General features: G+C 36.7%; 1 protein-coding gene and 1 pseudogene across 2 annotated transcripts in view; both read left to right on the top strand.

The window, feature by feature from the left end:
• NELL1 (neural EGFL like 1) overlaps nucleotides 1-23,815 on the top strand; it is a 520,182-nt gene that overhangs the window by 380,097 nt on the left and 116,270 nt on the right. The gene's annotated exons all lie outside the window — the stretch shown is intronic.
• On the top strand, nucleotides 18,695-21,530 carry LOC148049618 (uncharacterized; annotated as a pseudogene).

Here is a 23,815-nt window from a genome sequence, read left to right as displayed (position 1 = left end):
TTTACTAATAATGGTTTAAATTAACAGTTTAAATAAAAACCAAGACATGTTGAAAATCCCTACATTGAGATATAAAAATAAATATCTTTGTTCCATTTAACTGACTTACATTACATTACATTGACATCAGTGGTTATAACCTTTTGATGCCATGGTTTTACCTTGAGAGATTGAAGTTTTCTTTGCTGTATTAAATCAATTCTATTTTAGGATTTACATTACATCTTTTTAATATGGATTTTTTTGGTAGCTAATCAGGGTCTTATGCAATTATATGATAGATAAAATTTTGTACATCCCCAAAAAATGAACTCATAAAAATACTTTAGGACCAAAAGTGTAAGTGCATCAAAAAGCAATGCTTTCAAGCCTTTTGTAATTATACCATATGTTATTCCTAAATTAAAGCTTAAGAAATCCTAACTCCCTCTTGTCCCACGAATGATTCTAAGGAAACTGTCCAGCCTTCTTTATGTGGACAGTATAATCTTTTTATTACACGTGCAAATGGGTTTGAGACATCTGCTTTCAGCATTGGGGAATTATCCTAAAATAAGCTTAGTTAATCACCAAGTATTATGGGATCAGAGTCTTTTTTTTCCTAGGTAATAGATAAAAAAATGTATGGAGGATTTATGACTGGATTATAAAACAAGTTATATCATACTGTTTCATAGGGATTTTGTTTTCTGAAACAACAGATGGTATGAAAATTTTTATGCTGTTAGAATGAAGACTGAAGAGTCAATTAATGTCATATTAATGTTTCAGAGGCAAGATGGTTCAGGTGAATATTCACAGTCTGAAAATCCTTCATAGCAAATTATATTCACAAATCTTTTTGGTAGTAGAAATTCAAGAACATTGGGTGGTATGAAAATAATGCTTTCTTCTGACAGATTGATATCCATAAATAGGATGTATTTCTCCTCCTTCCGCCCCACCCCATCTGTTCCTAATATTGGGTGATTCTTTTTCAACAGAAGGATGGGAAGGGACTGCAGGTGGAGGAGAGCAAGGAAAATTCTCTTATTCAAGTGGAAACAATCACTGAAATTTTAGATTTTAATAATACCTATCAGAGTTCTATACAACATAGAAGATTACCATGTACTGAATTCCAGGAATAGCCATCTAGGTTGCTGTTTAATCTGCTACTGAAATTAGAAATGGGATAGTGTTCATTACAATGCTTACAGTCATATTTATAGGAAAGACAAAAAAATCCTAAACCTAATTAGCATTCTATAATTCTAATTTCTGTCTTCAAATCTAAATATGGTTTCTCAATTTGTAAACAAACACATTAAAAATTAGAAGATTTGTATGGACTTTTACATATATTATGAACTTTTCTTCCATTTTTTTTCCCAAGCAATTTGCGTATCTTTTAAATAAATCTGAAGTATTAGTGGTAAGGAATTTTCATTGACATGTGTTGGAAAACAAACTTCTGTTAAGTATCATCTTATCAGGAATTTCATGAGTCAGTCCCTTTCTAGAACAAATGGGTAGAGGTTTTATAGCAGGAGATTCAAACTTGTAATAAGGAGAAAGGTCCAAACCATGATTGCTATTAAAGAGTGGAATAGCCTGCCTCTGTGATGGTGAACCTATGGTACACATGCTGGAAGTGACATGCAGAGCCATAGTCCATTTCTCTTCCAGTTGCACGTACCAGCCAGCTAGTCTTCAGGAGCGCCGGAAACTGGAAAAGCAGCCACCTGATGCGCATGCATGTGCTGGGAAGATGATCTTCTTGTTTCTGGCACATGCATATACACTGGCCACTTGGTCTTCCAGTTTTTGTGCATGTGTGTGCAAAGTCCAGCTGGCTAGTTCACATGTATGTGCTGGAAACTGGAACATAATCTTCCTGGTGTCTGCATGTGCACTGGGCACCTGCTCTTCTGGGTTCCAGCATGCGTGCATGCACTCCAACACAGTGTTCACCAACACTGGCCTATCTTCTGGAACCATAAATGTTCTGTCACTGGAGAATTTCACCAAAGATTGGGATAGGTATTTGATTGGGATGGCATGATGTCTTCTTGGACTAGGATTGGATTAGAAAAATCCTGAGATCTTATTTAAGTGTTTCTCAATCTAGAAAAACACATATGCAGTATGTTCTTCCTTGGTGAGTTCTTCCCACATTTTCTTTATGTGTCTGTTGATTTTATTAAAGTTTAGTATAATATGAAATACAAACAGAAACAAAGGTGAAAGAAGAAAGAAGGGAAGTGCAGAGGAAAAGACGAAAAGAGTAGTGACTTCTAACTTTTTCAGAGCAGCAGAATACAAAAAAAATATACAACATCAATCTTTTGCTTTACATTTCTAAATATTTTAAGCCTTTCGGTAACAACAAAGTCATAACCTTATAAAATCAACATTTCATGTTTTGCCATCCTTTCTTCCATTGTGGAAATCACTGTCTGTTTCCATCTTCATGTAAATAAAATTCTTGTTTGACAAAATATACAGTAACAAAGTTCCAAATTTTCTTTCAAGCTCTTTATGCATCAAACCTAGAAGAAGAAGAAAATCTCTCTGTGTGTGTATGTATGTATGTGTGTGTATACACACACACACACACACACACACACACATATATATATATATATATGCTAGTCTTGTTGTATTCAGATCTTTTCCTGTGTAAGATTGAGATTGTCTTGGCAATGTTTCGACGAAGTCTCACTCGCCATCTTCAGGCTGGTATTTTCAGCTACGAAATCTATGAAAACACACACACACGCACACACACACATATATGTATGTATGTATGTATATATGTATATGTATTTGTTTTCGTAGATTTTTCACGGGTGTAGGTATGCTGGTTTTGTTGTATTCGGGTCTTTTCCTGTGTAAAATTGAGATTGTCTTGGCAACGTTTCAGCGAGGTCTCACTCCGCCATCTTCAGGCTTCAGCCCAAAACCCAGCCTGAAGATGGCAAGTATATGTGTGTGTGTGTGTGTGTGTGTGTGTGTGTGTGTGTGTGTGTGTTTTCACTTTTTTGTACATTCCTATTGGTAAGCATTTTCGTAGCATTCTCTATGAGTAGTTTTGCTACTAAACAAACTTTCAACTGGGAATTTGAATCACAAATCACTTGCAGAAAACAGATGTGATCCTGAACTCCCCTAGCTTCAAAACTTCAATTACAAGAGGCATATTAAACCAACTATTTGCAGTCACTGCAAATACATCTCCATCAATTTGTAGCATTTGTAATCCTACTACTTTCTTGAAGTTCCCCACTTAATGCAACAATTTTAAGATTTGATATATCTTGCAACCTTTACCCAGGATAGAGTTTAACTGAAAAATGTTATCAATAATTTTGTAAATAGTATATATAAAAGGCTAGTATTTCACTCTTTAGTGCTTATATTATAATGAGATTGACATTTCAAGGTTTAAATATCCATCCCTTTAGTATGAGCTGAGAAAAAATGGTTATTGTCTTTGATATGATATGTGAAAATATAACTTTATATTAAAGTTAAAATGCATATTATCAGAAAGTGGAGAGAGTGGCATTTCACCTAATATTTTAGTGAAGGTAACTTTAAAAAAATGGAGTGGATAAACTAAATGAATTTCAGATTTTAGAAAATAGTTCATATTAATATTCAATTTTTCTTGTGTTAATTAGGCATGTGATCTTGCTCTGATTTAGTTTTCAAAGTTCTAACTTTATATTATTACAAAATATTAAATTTAAAAAAAAGTTTGCAATATTTATGGTTAATCACACCAATGCTGAAATTAGAGCGGTGGGTTGTTGTTTTTTTTTTTTTTGCCATTTCTTGGGAAAGAAAAAAGCCAAACAAGTTTTTTTTCTTCTCAATAACTTTGATTCTATTGAAGTATGGTGGCAATGCTATCTCAATTTTAATATCAGTAGTATATATGTTGTATACTCTTTTTTCTTTATACCCCAAAACATGTTTGCTTTTTTTAAAAAAATGATTTTAAAGTTTGTCACTCTTCATTGCTTCACAGCCCTTGAAAATGATAAATGTACCTATTTGCCAGGAACAATTTTAGAAAGGCAATATAGTTCTTATATTGTCCCCTTATAAATTGCAGACCACCTATTATCCCTGAATTGATTTTCTTTACTATTTTTTAATCATAGAAAAATAAGATATCAATATTATTTGTGTTTCTCTCTAGCAAATAGTTGAAAAATGCTGGAGAGTTTGCTGCCATGTGGAGAGGTAAATTCAGTAAATGTTGATTTTCATTTTTGCTTGTCATCTGAAAAAAAGATATCTTAAAATAACTTCTCACTCTTCAGCAAAATGTTCAATTTTCAAGACAATCTGATAACAGTAACCCTCCAAGAAGAACTGATAAACTACTCTGATTTCTAAATCCAAGAGCCTAATTAAATGGAGGAAACTTATAATCTTTCAATTGTTGGCACATTAAAAATTTCAGCTGTTCCCAGATTACCAATGAAACTGGAAACCAGAATCTATAGTTCAATATGTTTCAAGACATGCATTTCTCTCCTATTGAACATTCTTGTTTGTTGAGATTTCAGTAGTAGGGTTTTGAGGACTTTCCATATTCCGTTGGAAGAAAAAACTTTAAAAATCTCAGAGATTGATCATTGTTTCCAAAGGATATATTGTGGTTTTCTACCCTTTAAAGTAAGAAGCACAAAAACCAGTAGTGTAAGTCCTAGAACAAAGGACAAAAATTTAAACAAAGAAACTCCCTGTACCAAAAAAGAAGAAATACCAATTCTGGAAATCCTAGCCTTAATTTTGGAGAAATGTTCTGACCTATACGTCTTCCAGCTCCCAAAAATGTTAAAAATGTCTGCCATTTCTCCAAATGTTTTCTTTCTTTCTGGTGAACACTTTTGGTGGCAAAATTATTTGTCATAGCAAAGTGCTGGAACCTTAGTTGACTAAAGAAAATATCAAAATGTTTTTCATTTGTGTATTAAGTCCCTCTGTGATAAGCAGGGGACTTAATCGCAGATAATATGGGAGAGCAGGGTGTTGCAAGAGCCTTCTTAGAAATGTCCAGATTACCCAATGCTGATTTGTTCCTTGTTGTAGAACTAAATATTCTTACTTAATATCAGAAAAAGTAATAGTATTTGTCATTAGTGGTGTAAGGCTTATAAATTCTATCTACAGACGGGATGGCGAACCTATGGCATGCGTGCTACAGGTGGCACACGGAACCATTTGTCAGGGCATGCGAGGTGTTGCCCTGTCAGCTGGCCAGCGTCTATGCGTACGCTGGCCACCTGAGTTCAGCCTTTATTAAAACCATTTTTCGCCCTCCCCAGGCTCCAGAGGGTTTATAGGAGCCTGGGGAGGGCAAAAAAAGCATGGAAAAATGGGGGGAGTGCCTCTCTTGCGTGCATGCGCACTGGGGGTCGCATGTTGCATTGTGGGTATGGCACACCAGCTCATGACCCTCCCTGCGCTCTCCCCTTATGGCATGCGAGCCAAAAAAGGTTCGCTATTGCTGACCTTCAGTACCCAATGAATTCAGTAACCGATCACTGATCATTTTAGACTCTGCAAGGATGTGAACTGCATTTATTCATATTTACTGCTTACAACATAAAAATAAAACTAGCACATTAAAATGTAGAAACTTTAGTGTGAATATTTTATGATATGTAACAAAATGTTGGGGTTATTTAAAACAAAAAACAAAAAAAATTGCAGCTAAGAACACAAGGTTTCATTCCCAATAAAGTATACTAATAATATAATTATTTAGTTTCTGGACACATGGCTTGTTGCTATAATTATACTCAATACTATAGAATGTACGGAATAAGATATGTCTAGTTTATGATGTTCAGGTTTTTTTAATCATCATGAATGTACGAAACATTTAATGATTCAAAAATTGTAACACAATCCGAAAGCAATAACCTCAACCACTTATGCTAATGCATATCCACACTTGTGTGTGTACGTGTATGTATGTGTGTGTATGTATATGTATGTGTATATAGCAGGGGTCAGTTCCTCCCGGATCACCCCGGTTCGCGCGAACCGGATGGTCAGTGAACCCGGAAGTAATTAACTTCCGGGAATGCCGGTACCGCTCCTGGCCCCTGTCGCTGGGTGCCTGCAGGGTTTTTCTTTTTAAAAAATGCCTCTCCAGATGATCTTGAAAACCTGCAAGGTTGCTTTGGAAGGGAACAGATGGGTAGCATTTCCCCCTGCCCCCCTCCCTGGGCGCCTGCAGCCTCGGAGCCTGCAGCCTTAAAGCAAGCCTTTGCACAGTAAAGAAAACCTCACGAGCGAGAGAAGTTCTTAATTGCCTTTACTGTGCAAGTTGCGGAAGGCTCCGAGGCTGCAGGCAACCAGGGATGGGGTGGGGGAATGCTGCCTGTCTTCCCCCTCCCAAAGCAACCTTGCAGGTTTTCAAGATCGTCTGCAGAAGCGTTTTTAAAAAGAAAACAGTGTTTTTGGGAGGGGGAATGGGCTGCACTCAGAGGAGCCGGTGGGTTGCGCTCCTGGTTCTGGGGATTTCCCCCTCCCCCATCAAAAAAAGACCAGCTGCCCGTCTCTCCAAATCTTGTGGCTTTTCCGGATTTTCTTCTTTTTAAAAAACACCTCTCTGGATGATCTTGAAAACCTGCAAGGTTGCTTTGGAAGGGGACAGATGGGCAGCATTTCTCCCTGCCCCCCTCCCTGGGTGCCTGCAGCCTCGGAGCCTGCAGCCTTAAAGCAAGCCTTTGCACAGTAAAGAAAATCTCATGAGCGAGAGAAGTTCTTAATTGCCTTTAACCAGGGGAGTCGGCGCCGGGGTGCCCTGAAACAACACATCCCTGCCGCCTCCTTCTACTCAGCAAGTGGGGACATCCCGTCTGTGCCCGCTTCCGCTGCCACCACCTCTGCTCCCAAATGCAACTGTCAGCTGCGAGCAGGTGCCTGAAGCTGCTGCTTGCAGTCATTTATGGCTGCAGATAGATTGTGCCTGTAGCAGGAAGCTCTTTGCCCTGTGAAAGCTCCTCTCCAGCACTCCTAGTTTGATAACATCATCAGTGCTAGAAGGGAGTGGGGTTGGGGAGGAAGGAGGAGAAAGTTATGACAAAAAAGAAAAAGATGAGGGAGAGGACTGTGGGGTCCTTTGGTGTTCTCTGAACGTGGTGGTTTTTAATTATTTTAGGGAATTTTTATTTATTTATTGTTTATAGAATGTTTATTACAAGAAATGTTATTCCTTTTGCAAATGTTTTATTTGTGATGCAATATGTTGCTTTTAAGTGTTCAGACCAGGTTTATATATCTCAAAGTGGCTGCTTTTCTATGGGCCGGCCAGGTTTATTGCAAGGCAGCTTTGCCAGATTTAGTGTTCTTGTTTAGGTAATTCTGAGGTGGTTGATGGTTCTGTGAACACCTGTCCTTTATAATATTCCACATTGCCTTGATGGTTTTTATTCCAATGACTTTGTCTTTCCTGTCCTTAGGCTTAGGAAAAAAAAACTGGTTTCATTGGCAGTCTTTTTTTTGGGGGGGGGGAATTCTTATTTTTTGGGTGTTTTCCTAGCACTGTCATAGTTTGTGTGTGGGTGGGTGTGGGTGTGGTACGCATTAATAATGATCTAGTAGATTTAGATTTAGATTTTAGATTTTAATAAGACTTATAGGCCGCCCTTCTCCCTGAGGGGACTCAGGGCGGCTTACAATCACAAAGGGAAGGGTATACAATAACAAATCAACAATAAAAGACCAATAATAAAATAGTAAACCACAACATACATTCAACAATCAACATTCGGGCGGGTAAATTGAAAACCTATCCCCAGGCCTGCTGGGAGAGCCAGATCTTGAGGGCTGTGCGGAAGGTTTGGATGGTGGTGAGGGTACGAATCTCAACGGGGAGATCATTCCACAGGGTCGGAGCTACAACAGAAAAGGCTCTCCTCCGTGTAGTCGCCAGTCGGCATTGACTGGCGGATGGAATCCGGAGGAGGCCCAGCCTGTGTGATCTAATCGGTCGGAGGGAGGTAATCGGCAGAAGGCGGTCTCTCAAGTATCCAGACCCACTACCATGGAGTGCTTTAAAGGTGGTCATCAATACCCTGAAGCGCACCCGGAGACCCACAGGTAGCCAGTGCAGCTCGCGGAGGATGGGTGTAATGTGGGCGAACCGTGGTGCGCCCACTATCACTCGCGCGGCCGCATTCTGGACTAACTGCAGACGCCGGGTGCTCTTCAGGGGCAACCCCATGTAGAGCCCATTGCAGTATTCCAGCCTAGAGATCACAAGGGCTCGAGTGACTGTTGTGAGAGCCTCCCGGTTCAGGTAGGGCCGTAACTGGCGGACCAGGCGAACCTGGGTAAATGCCCCCCTGGTCACAGCCGACAACTGGTGGTCGAGAGTCAGCTGAGGATCCAGGAGGACTCCTAAGTTACGGACCCTATCTGAGGGGTATAGAATTTGACCCCCCAGCCTGAGTGTTGAAATGTCGGCCAAATTATTGGGAGGAAAACACAACAGCCACTCGGTCTTGTCCGGGTTGAGTACCAGTTTGTTAGCGCTCATCCAGCTCTTAACGGCCTCAAGGCCCTGGTTCATCACGTCCACCGCTTCATTGAGTTGGCACGGGGCGGACAGATACAATTGTGTATCGTCCGCATATTGGTGGTATTTTATCCCGTGCCTTCGAATGATCTCGCCCAGCGGTTTCATGTATATGTTAAATAGTAGGGGGGATAAGACCGAACCCTGCGGCACCCCATATGTTAGGGGCCTCAGGGACGATCTCTGCCCCCCGACCAACACCGACTGCGACCTGTCCGAGAGGTAAGAGGAGAACCACTGCAAAACAGTGCCTCCCACCCCCACCTCCCGCAGTCGTCGCAGAAGGATACCATGGTCGATGGTATCGAAAGCCGCTGAGAGGTCAAGGAGAACCAGGATGGACGCATGGCCTCCATCTCTGGCTCTCCATAGATCATCGGTCAATGATGATTACAATGATCATTACTAATATTATTATTAGTAATACTAATAATATCTAGTAATAACATCGTCTTGGCCACTCCCATCCGGTCACATGCGTGGCAAGCCACTCCCATCCGGTCACATGGGCAGCAAGCCACAACCACAAAGGAGGCCACGCCCATATATATATATATATATATATATATATATATATATATATATATATATATATATATATATATATATATATATATATATATATATATATATATATATATATATATATATATATATATATATATATATATATATATATTGCTTACCAGAAGTAAATTATACTATTCGTTTTGGTTGTGTTAAGGTATCTGAAACACTGTGATCAAAACTGATTTGGTAACTGAGGTATTTCCTAGTATTTTGTGTCGCTAAATTTATTACATAAGGCTCTTCCTATTGCATTATTTGTCTTCACTTAGCTGGGCTTTTTAAGCACTTTATTCCATCCATTTATGTGATTTGTGATGACAGTATGATGTTGCGTGTAGTATCTAATTTAAATGAAATTACATGCACTTCACAAAGGACAGTGGAGCAGTTTCCCTTTGGTTTTGTGTTTTAACCGGGCATTTGAAAATGGCAACCTTGTCTTGTTCAGAAGACATTTGTTCTAGAAAGTGACTGAAATTCTACTTCGCATTTTCAGATTATTCTTCCTCAGCATATATAATGAAATCCATGGACATTTCTTCACCCTAGAAAATTGTATTGGAGTGGTAGAAAGTAGTCACATCTTCCAGCATGATTTATAAACTAAAACTAGATCTTATAAATATGCATTATTTCTGTAACATCCTTTTTACTAGGTAGACTGTAATAATTTTTCTTCTGATTCCAGAATTGGAATGTGTGTGTGTGTGTGTTGGTGTGTGTGTGTGTGTGCATGTGTATAATCAGAGTTAGATGCTACAAATGTTACATAATCAGAGAAATTATTGAAAACTTACATTACTGTCTTTTCATTGCAATCCATGTTAATCAGCCTCATTCAGTCATGTGGATGCCGCTCATTAAACTTTGGTAATCACATGTTTTAGAACCTCTGTCAGTGTTTTTACTGAGAAATACTTCTACATCAAAGGTAATTATGTTGGATATGTCATTGGCTGCTATGGTATAGGAAGGGTGTTCAGGTTTCTTTATTTTTCCTTTTTGCAGCTGCATATAAAGAATTCAAGTAATGAATATTCTATTATTGCTTTCAATGTTTGATATGATAATCAATTTATTTAGATCAATCTCATATTTAAATGAATCACAGAAGCTTATAGGTAGACTTGATTCCCATCACTGCAATCGCTTATTGCAGTCATAAAGCTGCTTTGACAACTTGCAAAGATTGGTGTCTCTTTTTTAAGGCTAAAATATGAAAAATATCACCATGTTTTATATTTTCATTTGCCTTATCAACAATGCAAGAAAGATGTGATATAATAAAATATTCACTGCCTTTGTTTATAAATTAATTTGAGGAATGCTATATTTGCTTATATTTTTAGTGCTTCTAGAATACTGGTTTCTATCAAATGGGATTTGAGGGTAATGTTAAACCTTTCTAAGGAATTACTCTCTCACAAGATTTAATTGATCGGCTGTGCTGCGCCCCTCTGTTATCTCTTCACCAGGCTCCCTGAGTAGACTTAGCTCCCCCATTCCAAACTGGGATTTTGCAGGGTTCTAGGTTATGTCTAGAATGTCAAGGGATGTGGTGGTTCAGTGGCTAAGACGCTGAGCTTGTTGATAAGAAGGTCGGTAGTTCAAATCCTTAGTGCAGTGAGCTCCCATTACTTGTCCCAGCTTCTGCCAACCTAGCAATTCAAAAGCAGGTAAAAATGCAAGTAGAAAAATAGGGACCACTTTGGTGGGAAGGTAACAGTGTTCCATGTGCCTTTGATGTTTAGTCATGCTGGCCACATGATCACGGATACATCTTTGGCTCTTCGGCTTTGAAACAGATATGAGCACTGCTCTTGGGAACGACTAGCACATATGTACGAAGGGAACCTTTACCTTTACCTTTAGATCATGTCAAACAGCTTTGAAGAACAGTTTCAATCCTTACCCAGCCAATATTTCTTTGGTGTGGTAGGAGACCCCTGAACTTGACAATGACTCTGTATAAAATGTAAGAGCAGAAAATACAGTGCCACTTGTTCGTAAATGTACCTGTGCTAAATAGCACCTGTGACAGGTGCTATTTTGCCAATTGTGAAGTTGCAAATCAAAGTAAAACTTCATGTGGTCTGCTTGTAACCGCTGTATGCAATTTAACACAATACTGTATTACAGTGGATGCTGTGCGTTCTGCTAGAAACATAATCCACACTGGGATCAAGTTTGGGAATATTCAAGTTTATAGAAGTTTAGGGCTGAGAACCCAAGGTCAGGCAGTGAGCAACTGAACATGATTAATTGCCAAAATCTTGACCTCCAGGAAATATAACAGGCTCTGGGAGATTTTACTGAAATGAACAGTGAGGGGTTCCTTGTATGGCACCATTGTTCAAGCACTGCCTGAAGTTTTCTTCAAGAAAAAAGTTTGGGCTGAGATAAATGCTTAGTTATTCACTAGTATGATTCTATTATAAAGTGCTATTGATATAAAGGGAAAGCGAGAGCAAAGTATGTGTTATGCTGAATAACCTTTAAAACACTTTTGATAAATGAACAGTTCCAGTTCAAAGACCAAATACTGTATGTACCAAGAACATAGTAGTTTCAGAGAGAAGAATAAGTTCAGAAATGCTCCTTGTTACATCCAGAAAACAAGATCATGTCCTGTAACAAAATACACTTGTATTATATGGGTTAATCTGTGCATGAATGGAGCGGCTTTTTCATCCTAGTCCTTCTGCTATTTGTGCTTTTTGCTGAGTGCCTGGCTGATTGCTGGGGGCACTCTAGGAAGAAAGAAAATTGATTTAAAAAAATACAGAAATCAACTATGGTTGTAGAAATGTGTAGGTAAGTCTTCAGGCTGATTTTTGTCTAGTTTGTTCCCTGAATTTCTGAGCTCCCTGTCAACCCAATGTGCTTCTCTTACAATTTCCCTCATCCTGAGTATTAATCAGATCTATATTTTAGAGTTTTAATGAGTTGCTGGGGTGGGACATTACTCTCCAAAAGCTGTCAGAATTGCTTTGGAACTTGAAGATGTTCTTTGATTTCTTTTATTATAACTATGTCTGGCATGGTGGTTTCAAGATGAGTCGTATTATCATATTCTTTAGGTCTAGGGCAACAATATGCAAATCTCACTGAATTTTAAGATGATGGCCTTAGAATTCCAGAATGCATAATTCAGCTAACTCGAACCCACTAGCATATTGAAATAAAGTGGGAATGTGGAGTGGCAATTTCTAATACATTAGAACAAGGGAGCCAAAGTGATCGCATCACACAATGCCACATGATCTATCACAATGTTTTTTGCCTTGCAGAACTGGAAAGGGCATGGCCTGTGTGTGATGCAACTGGCCTGTGGGTCACCAGTTTGACACTCCTGCATTAGAATACATGAGATTGGAAACATTTGAAATAAGTTGAAGAATATCTTCCATATGCATTCTCAGGGATGACCATGGGGTAGTCAATTGCATCAAAATGACATGCATGATTTGTGCAACCCAAAAAGGAGTATGGCTTTGATCACCCAAACATTTTGATGCTCTTGACGTGCCTGTTGTTGACACTGTTCACATTACATAATTTTAACTCTATCCTAAAACTATTTAGTTTTCTGGTTTTTTTAAAAAAAATATAATGTTGGGAATGCTTTAGAAAAAATCCTATGCTGCAATTGATATTGCACCACTTCAATGCAGAAGGAATACTATCAAGTATCCATCATTTTTAATGAGACTCACTTTAAAACTAAGAGGTGGGGAAAAGAAAATCCCAGTTCCATCAACAAATATGATATGCCTTCCTCACTTTGCATCATAGTTTAAATAGAAACCTCCCAAATGAGCAAATAAATAGCAGTTTTAAGGCTGTGTGTATAATGTGTGTGTGTGTGTCCATGCATGCTTTTGAATCATTGTTGACCCCTGGTAGCTGCCTAGACTAGTCCTTGATGTTTTCTTGGCAAAGTTTTTTTGGGAAATGACTTGCCATTGTCTGCTTCCTAGACCTGAAAGACACTGACTGACTCAATGTCACCCAGTTGGCTTGTTCCTAAGGCAGTCACACTCACCCAGTTTCAATCTTGATGCTTACTATCCCTACATCAGACCGGGTCTGTTTAAGGCAGTACTTGCCCTAGATTTAGTCTAAATCGATTTAAGAAAAATAGACTAGAATAGGAAGTAAAAAATTTTTGTCACTCATTATTGTCCTAATGAGCTGAAATTACAGTAGCCCAGATTGCCTGATGAAATGGCTCCCAGCTGGTACGTGGTCCTTTTTTTTTTATTTGAGGAAGTAATATTCCTAAAGTTAGGTCCATTTTTTGAAAGAATTATCATGTTCAAGCAATAATAGTGTGCGTGCATGTGTTGCAATTTTGAAGTCTGTGTTCTTTTCACTTGAACCACAATTGGCCTGCCTTTTTCTTCACTCTCACTTACATTGCTGCCGTCATGATCCAGGTGCTTCACTGAAAGGACAGGGTTTGGTACCACTTCCCAGGAGTGTTATCAGTCCTGCTTCATAGAGCAGCCAGTTAATTAGATTGGAGACTTAGGATACTGCTTTCACTGTCCCAGAAGAGAAAGCAAATTATCTGTGTGGATGAATTTATTTTCTTCAGCTGCAGTTATGAGGGCATGTTAAGGTCACTTCTGTCCCCAGCCTCCAGATGACAATAGATAAACTGCTACTGCTTTATCTCCATGGCAGCTTGCATTGCCCTGTAATGTGATCCTGAAAGTAAAGATACTATTTTCTCCTCTCCCCACCTTGCAGTTGAGCAACACCTTCAGCTTTTTTAGATTATGATGGCTAACCAAATGTTATATGAACAGTTAAGAAATGTCCCAAAGGATCTTCTCACTTAGCAGTCATCAACAGGGAGGTTTTAACAGTTCACATTTTGCAGCATTCTAGTTGCAACATATTACTTGTGAATGTTACCTTATTAGGCTAAGTTAGCAGGTGTTAAGTCTACAATAGAATCAATTAAACAAATAGAGCTAGAAGGGAGCTTTTTCTCAAACTGCTTATCGTGCAAACATGGAAGACCAGTTTATAGGCTCTCTGGAGAATTGTAGCCAAAACTATTTGAAATTACTGTGCATGGCAATATACTGCTTGGTACTAATTGTATAGTGCAGCTGCTGCCACCCAGAATTAGGCTTCTGTGCCTGTCCCTTGAAAGCCCATGTTTAGGTGATACATGGAAAGAAGAATACTTTTTTTCCCAATCAAATCTCACATCCTATTTGTTTCCTGCTGCCTCTAACGCAGCAACATGGGACAATGATGTTAGGATCCTCTATGCTTATTGCTAGGATATATATCAAGTAGACAAGCTGGTGTTCTCTAAACTACCAGACTTTAATAAAAACCATCATGGACAAAAGCAGGAGGTTGAGGGAACCAGACAAAACAGCATATTCTGTACCCTGTACAAGGGAAAGAAATGGTCCGAATTCATGAAGGTGACACAAATGGAGATCTGAGATTCAAAATCAACCAGCCAGCGGGTCTAAATAATTTGGTTATAACCTTTGGAAGGCTCAAAGACCTTTGAAGGCTTCCACATTATCTAGTCAATAGTTCATTAAGATAAAAAATAATCTAGTCAATTAAAAAAAAGAGACAATTTTCATTCTCCAGATTTTCTTTTTGATTCTCTACCCACACAAATTCTAGTCCAAAAAGTGAGACATTTATAGCAAAGCTGCAATTCCAAACAGGCAGAATTTTCAGATTCTGAAAGATAGCCTACCATTCATTTCAACTTCTCCTCAATTTCAATTATTATCAGAAGGAAAATAACAACAGCGTTTGAAATGCTATAAATCCAGAGAGCCCATTGTGGGCTTGAGCTACCTCTTAGTTATCCCAATGAAATTCGTTTCAGTTTCAAGAGGATTTGAAGATTTGATTCAAGGGAGCTATTCGGATCATTCTTTCAAAATCCTATTCCATATGCGATTATTGGAGTTGATATAGATCACAAGTTCATATGTGAATCAATTCTAATTTGCCCTGGCTGGAACTTAGTTTCTATTGGCTATAATAAACTATTCTAGAACATGCCTTTTTGTCAAATTGGTGGGGATTTTTAAAGAAAAAAAAGAGAGGAAAGGCAATTTACATTGTACAATTGCTTTTTATAATTGAGATCCTCATGACCTTTTGTGAATTTCTCTCCTACTCAGACATCTTCCTGATGATTTCCTACCATATATGAGTGTTATGTGTCGAACAAATTGAACAGGAAATTAATCTTTAAATGAACACTTTCTCTGACATCTCTAAAATGTCAGCTTTGTACACTGAAAACAAATCTTATTCCTTTTTGATAATTAATGTCATTCTCAACATGAAAAGCTTTGGTGAGTTTAAATATGATGAGATGCATGGTTAGTTTACATTTATGGAAATATTTGATTTCCAATTAAGGAACAGGAATGAGAAGTTTGCAGTGGAACTTACTGGTTACACTTAGTGAGTGGGTGATTATTAGCAGCCGGAGGTAATGTGAAGTTAATTATAGCTTGCAATGTGATGCTGTATATTACGATTAATTGTGTCTAAAAAGTGAGTGTTTCATATTATTATTGAATTCAAATTCTCAGAAGTAATTTTTTTGATAAATAAGAATAGTGTGAAAATATTACGTAGAAAAACACATTGTTCTGAGTTGAAAATTGCCAGCCAAAAAAGAAATAGAAAATGCATTTTGGAGCTAGATGTAAAAGGTTGTAAAATACACCTGTAACTCCATCTTTATGTAATTTAAACCCATCTAAACATTTTCAAGCTGAGTATTGGACTGATATTGTTCCTTGCATGAATGATACTTTTATCTTGATGATACTTTTGATTATAATACTTTATATGATGATATATTTTTTTTATCTCTGTTCAGATAGAAACTAAGTAATATAACCAGATGAGGGACTGGACAACTAGCAATTGTACTTTGCACAGTTTATCACCCAGGAAAAATCTGCTGAAATTTCCTCTTCAAAATAACTTTAAACTTTTCCTCTGTCATGTAGGAATATCAGAACAACCCCCCCCCCCCCCAAAAAAAAAACCCCAGACATTTTAACATGGTGTTAAATGCTGCTGGGAAGCCTTTCAAATCGAAGAAGGACAAATGGATTACTATTATTAGGGCTCCAAAGTTCTCTTTGTAATGCCAATATTAGATTCCTTTATGTAAGGCCTATTTATTTCACGTAGCACTGTGCTGCTGCTGGGATGAAAATTTGTAAACTCCCAGATGTAGAATTACATCACTCTGCAACCTTGGCTAGCATTACCTACAGTGAAAAATTATAGGAGATGCAAGACAGCAGCATTTGAAATCTTGTCACTTCCCCATTCTTTTACAGAGGTTGTTTTTCTTTCCCTCCTTGTTCTATTCAAAGTGTTGGAAATTGAACCACAGGTTCTTCCACTAACTGTAGAAACAGTTGTGAGTGAATATAAGGAGAAGAGTGGTGGTAGAAGATGAGACTTTGTCTTCATATAGCTTCTACCTCTTGCTCATTCTATAATAGGTTTGAAAAGGAAAGCAGGAATAGCAGGAATCTACAACAGTGGAGAACCAAGCCATTGGTTAATTCTGAGGCAAGTTGGTTACAGGTGGGGAAGAGGTGAAGAGATTTTCTGTCATTAACAGAACTTTTTCAGTTCATGAGAAATGTTTGATATATAGCATTTGAAATTTTTGTTATATTCCTCATGTTGTGTACCTAAAGATATTCTGTAGATAAAATAATTTTTGAAAGACCTAAATGAGCAGTAACGTTTTAGTACTAAATATTTCTTCTGGAACTATTTCTTTATATCCTGTCATCACTTATAATTGCATGGCTAAAATCCAAGATGGAGGCCTATCATTGAATTCAACTTCCAAATTACAAAGAGTTGCTACAGCTTTCCTGTTATCAGAACACTGAAGATTGATTGATATCACTGCAATATTGATGTAATTAATTAATTATGCAATTATTGCATATTATCCAATCAATAAACTGAAGAAAAAAGAAACATTTTTTAAGTACTGCACCTAATTAAGATACTATTTAAGAAAAAGAAAAGAAAAGAGGAAAATGAAATCATCATCATCATCATCATCTTTAATTTGTTGGGCTTGATAATACAGTTTATCCTAGAATGTTTGTGTAATATACCATATTTATCAAAAAAAATCTCATTTAAAAATAAGTTGACATAATCCTTGAAAAAATATAAAGCGTTGCATTGTGTTCACCCAGCTTACATGAATTTTACCAATTGCCATTTGTACAACTTGTATGATGTGGAAGTTTTAAAGCAAGGTAGACATTAGTCAGTCCAGCCTGGAAATAATTACATACTGACAAGAAAAATGTGGGGAATCCACAGTAAATGGGAAGAAAAGCCAAATTGATTTGTAGAATAGATAGAATGGAGGCACAGAGTGCAAACTCTGGAAGAACTTGAACAAGTTAGTGTTGCTGATTGAATCTATTTGAACATTATATTTGGAGTAAGGATATGGAAAGAGATTGCAGGGGGCAGGGATAGAAAAATTGCTTTGAAATGAAAGAAACAGATAATAGCAGCAGGGTGGTATGTACTAACCGAGAGAAAAATAAATGAATTGAAGAGAGAATAACGAATAAATGCAAGGGAAAATGAAGGTGGGTGAAAGCATTATGCAAAAAAGACCAAGAAGACCAAGTGTAGAATCTATAATATTGGGGAGACCAGGGTGGAATCAAGAGAACTTGGAGTATTGGAATATAACTACCCTCATTCCTACCTATTAAAAATATTGGCCGAGCTGAATGGAAGAAGGGGGAATTTGTGATGGTACAAAAGTTTACTATTGTCAGAAAGGGTTTTTAAATATTCAGGGGTGTTCTTTTTTTGTCAAAAAATATACAGCTTTGCTAAAATAATGTATTTCTATTAGATTTAGCTATTCCATATAGATGCCAAGATTTTTTCAAAAATTAGATTTGCCCTAATGAGAAAAATAATAAAGACTTACTTTAAAGAAATATAATAGGGAATACAAGTAAAGGTTTTGAAAGCATTTCGTTAATATATTTTTTTTTGTTGAGATTTTTTTTTTTGAGAATTCAGGAATTCAGGAGAGGAGGAGGAAAATAAAAACCACCCAATTCTTTCTTATTTTACCTTTACTGGATCTGTGGTGTTTCATTTTCTAATTGTTATTTTATTTTATTTTATTTTGTACTTTAAAAGATTACTAAAAGTTCATGTAAGATACTTTTCTATTAGCTTTCTTGAGATAATTTTTAAAGCAATGCTAATCAATACAAATATATTACTATTGACCTAAAATATAGTGCCAGGTAAATATTTTTCTTAGAGCAGTGATCTCAGTTTTGTATCCATATAAGTAAGAATGTTTTTGTTAATTTTTAATTATGAAATTGTTTAATTTAATTTAACATTTTAATATTATAAGCCAGTGTTCCCCAACTTTTCTAAGTCAGCAGCCTGGAGTGTGGGGGGGAATTATTTTGTGGGAGATGCAGGTGCATGTACATGTATGTTTGCGCCTATGACACTTGTGCAAGTGAAGCTGCAATGGGGTTTGCACAAGTGGGACCACAAGCACCCAGGATGACACTTGTGTGAGTAGGGATGCAAAAAAAAAAATGTCTTCAAGCAAAAAAACAAAAAAAAGCATCTTTGGACAACAATGACCTGGATGATTGAGAATCTCCATAGACAAGTCAAAGTGCTTATAGGAGGATACCAAATGTTTTTCTGATCCAATATTTCTGATTGCAGCTAAAGTGCAGCTTCCAGAAATCAAGGCTTAAAGAATTGTATTTTTTAGTCACTCTCCTCAAGCAAATAGTCTTCATGGACATATTACTGGTAGTGCTAAACAACCTTTTATGTACAGTAAGCATTGACAATCTCTTAGGACTATAAAAGATTCCTAAATGACTTGCAGCAAATTCTCTTGTATGCTATGTGAAAACTCACTTATCTACCTCTTTTTAAAGCTATTAAATTGTCAGGCAATTTAATTGGGTGACATCATGTTCTAGAGTCAAGAAAGGAGATATTTTTCTCTATTTCCTTCTTACGTCTGCTATTAACATTTTCTGTGTTCCCCATTATTCCCTATTAGTCATCATTTTATTCAAGTCTGCTTTCCCCAGAGTGTTTGTCCTGCAAACATTCTGGATGATTCCTTTCTTTGTAACCCACACATTGGCCATATAATGGTTTTCTGTTGTAAAGGTCCTGATGATTTATCTTGCCATTGCAGAGAAAATACTGAAATTTTGTTCGGTTATGTTTTGTCCTTCATATTTTTTTCAAGCTATATTTTGCCCTTTTTGGAATGATATCAGTTTTACAACTTTTATGATTCTGACAGATTTATTGTCAATGTTTTATTTTTCCTACTATCTCTAGCATAAAAGATATTGTAGTTTCAGCTCATTCTTTTTCATTCACTATACACCATTGCCCTTATCTCAGTCATCATAGTCAGATATCTACATTTGTATTGCTGAATTATGTAACTCTGTAAGTTGTTTTTAGGAATGCAAAAGAATTTGGTATTATTGATAGTACACATCAAAGTATGCTATCATATGTTGGATTATGGGTAAGGGCAAAATTTGTTCAAAATTTGCAAAAGCCGAATAAGCAGAGAAAATATTCTCTTAATATATTAACATTCTCTTAGTATGCTAAATATAATCAAATGATTGTTTGAAGAGAATTATTCTTCTGGTGCCAATTGCAAATAACAGTGATAGTTTAGGATTTTGTGAGGGTAGAGTGCCGGGGATGTAATTCATTAATGAAGAGGGCATGAGATCTTTTCCTAAACTCAACTGTATATTATGGGTTAATGGTATAAAGATTAAGATAAAGTTAATTATTTCATCCTTACTGAAACAAACAAGTTAACTTTACAGATTTACAGATTAACAGAGTTGAAAGGGACCTTATAGGTCATCTAGTCCAACCCCCACCCAAGCAAGAGACCCTATACCATTTAATGTCAGCGTTCCAAGTATCATGTAGAATTAAATCAGAGTCCAAGGCAAAACTATCCTTAAAGTTCCAATTTAATAAAGCAGACATTTTAGCACATCTGTGTTAATCCCAATTCTGGAAATGACATCAGAATTCCACCCAGTTAAAAGTTCATGATCTTGTCCCCACACCCACAATCCATCACATGGTCCAATCTTCTTCTTCCACACTGGCATCCACACCCAGCTGCTTCCGGTCAGGTGTAAAAGTACGGAGACAAAAGATTACCTTGGCTTCTAGAAAAGAATGATAACAATACATTTCACAATCCTACTCCTGTCTATTCCCCCTCCCATCAACTATACTAATGAAACAGCATAATGAAATAAGAGAAAGTGTGGCAGGCCAAAATTCTAAAGGAATATAATTGCAGGCCTGACATTTATGACAAATGGCAGTCCAATTTCTTCTTGAAAGCCTCCAATGATGAAACTCCCACAACCTCCGAAGCTGTTGCATTGGCTGATTATTCTCACTGTCAGAACATTTCTCCTTATTTCTAGTTTGTATCTCTCCTTGATTAGTTTCCACCCATTGCTTCTTGTCCTACCATCAGGTGCTTTGGAGAATAGCTTGACTCCCTCGTCTTTGTGGCAGCCTCTGAAATATTGGAACACTGCTATCATGTCTCTCCTATTCCTTCTTTTCATTAAAATACACATACCCAGTTCCTGCAACAAATTCATCGTATATTTTAGCCTCCATTCCCCTAATCATCTTGGTTGCTCTTCTCTGCACTTTTTCTAGACATCAACATCTTTTTTATAGTGTGGTGATTAAAAGTGGATGCAGTATTCTTGTTGTGGTCTTACTAAGGCTTTACAGAGTGGTATTAGTACCTCACTTGATCTTGATTGTATCCCTCTGTTAATAAAACTTAGGACTGCATTGGCTTTTTTTGGCTGCTGCCTCTCACTACTGGCTCATGTTTAATTTTTTGTCCACAAAGACTCCAAGATCCCTCTCACAGTTACTACTATTAAGCCTGGTTTCACCCAGTCTATATGTGTACTTTTGGTTTTTCTTGCCTAAGTGTAAGACTTTACTTTTCTCTACATTGAATTTCATTTTGTTAGATAGGGCCTAGTGTTCAAATCTGTCAAGAACCATCTGGATCTTGAGCCTATCTTCTAGTGTGTTAACTATTCCTGCCAGCTTAGTATCATCTGCACATTTGATAAATTCTCCTTCTATTCCCTCATCTAAGTTGTTTATGAACATTTTGGAGAATACTGGGCCTACGACAGAGCTTTGTGGTACCCCACTGCTTACTTCCCTCCATTTAGATGTAGACCCATTAAGGATTATTCATTGACTATGCTTTGTTAGCCAGTCAACTTGAGGAAGGACAAGTAAGATACCAAATAAGTTCTATACTGTAGCTCTGCAACGCATTGGAATATGCAAAACTATATTTTTCACATTAAAGTAGCCACATTTTTTGCAAGACCTCCAATTTACCTTTATGAAAACAACTGTGGAAATACTATAAAAGATGAAGTTTCTGTAATGATTCAAGTGGGGTCATATTTTACATTTTCCTAATTTATTCTTTGCATAGAATGATTAGAGAAGAAATCAATAGCAAATGAATATTTTCATTCATTACATCACTAAGTTAATAGTTGGCATCATATGTACATGTTTTTTTAAACTTTTGCAGCAAAACATATTAACACTAAGTTAAAATGTCGGTATGTGTTTTTTTTTTTTCAGCAACATAAACTATACGTGGCACTCTATGAAGTTTTATAGAGTTAGGTATAGTTTTATTATTAATTACCAAGCATATTTTTAAAATAATTTTATTTAATTTATAATTTCATAAATAAAATTTTCACCTACATAAAATATATATTCTTTAGCTTTCTTTTTTTATTCTTGAAATCAAGCAACAGCATGCATGTACTGCTTGGTCTGGCTTGTTATGCCACACAATTTCTTCTTCATTCCTTTAAAATTAATTTGCTTGAGCATTATTCCAATTTAATTCGTAATCAGTCACATGAGGATTTAAATAAAACAGAGATGTAACAATGATGATTGATCAATCATCTATTCATACATTTAAATAATCTCAGTGGAATTGCTGCTGTACTTCAACCATTTTCAAGTGAAAAAATACACTTAAAGTGTAGTACTCAGGGATGTGATATTTATGGAATTTCTTTGATTGTTGAAAATGTGTGCCCTGAACATGCCTTGTTCAGTTACACACTCAAAATTTGTCAAATAATAAAAGTACCCCTTCCATATATTAATGAAAAGCAAAGAGGGAAATAAGTAAGCTTAATACAGAAATCTGGACATCCCAATAAGGAAAGTATTACTATAGATCAAAGTGGGGAATTAATTCTCCCAAGGAACTATATGATAAACAGGGACTGTTATGGAGGGCTGAACCAATAGGACCGTGATGATGCATAGGCATGTATATATGTAAATTGAAAACAAAAATAGCAGTTGCTTTCAAAATAAGAGAAATGCAGTTATATTGCATCATGGTGTACTCTTATTTATATATGACTTCTAACTTCTGATTGACCTCACATGGGCTGGACAGAGACAGTTCGAGTTCGATATGGCCTGGGGACTATAAAATGCCCAGGTCTGCTATAGATGTTCACCTATTAATTCCACGGTATGCTTAGTTTGAAAGATCAGAAAATGAAATCAGATAATTATATATGATTATGATTTACTGCCATTCCAACACATTCTTTTGTTTGAAAGATCAAATAATATGTCTGTAAGATAGTTGCCATTAGGATTAGAGTTAGTGAGCAAACAGGATTGTTTTGTAATTGTCTAATTTATTAAACAGATCAGGTATAATTTTCCAGCATGAAAAACAGTAATCAATTGCAACCAAAGGCAACAGACAGAAAGACTGAAGTTGCTTGGAAACTATTTTTGACAGAGCTTTTCAACAGAAGACAATATCCTAATCAAAGATCTACCAAGGAAAAAACCAAGACTGACAGGAAACTACTGTATCTAAACAGGGAGTAAACTCCAAACTCACCTGCACTGATGATGTGTTTACCTAGTTGGGTAATAGAACGTCTGCAAACAAACAACCAAGTTTAGAAAGCATTAAGGATGGCATGCTGCCAGTTTGAGTCATCAATGCTATACTAGATGGACAATCTCATTTGCCATCAGAAAACATTTGGTACTTTGGATCAGGCCTCTGTCTTGTCATTCTCACCTCAGTTTGGTAATATAAGAAATATCTCAGCATAAAGGAAAATCAGAGCTCTCAAATATAGAACAGCTCTTTCATCTCAAAGTATCTAAAGTTTTGTATTAGTTTTCTGTAAAATGTTCATTTTACATATTACTGTATACGATGCAACCAGTAGGTACACATTCATACCAAAGCTTTTTGATGAGCAGAAAAATAAAAATATAATGTGCAATTGAAATTTTAGAGCAATAATAAAACAGAACAAAGAATCTAACTATTCTTGTAGATATATTGGTACAATTTAGAAGGACTACATCTTCCATCGAAATACTAATTTCTCCCAAATATTGCTACCATGTTCTAATTAAAAGGCTATCCTAATCACATCAATTAGACTAGTGTAAGTACTG

Source organism: Thamnophis sirtalis, unplaced genomic scaffold (genome assembly GCF_051295495.1).
Source record: "Thamnophis sirtalis isolate CommonGarterSnake01/CBP01778 unplaced genomic scaffold, rThaSir2_p1.2 scaffold_1, whole genome shotgun sequence".
In the NCBI taxonomy this organism is placed as follows: Eukaryota; Metazoa; Chordata; class Lepidosauria; order Squamata; family Natricidae; genus Thamnophis; species Thamnophis sirtalis.
This window is presented reverse-complemented; position numbering and strand designations above follow the sequence as displayed.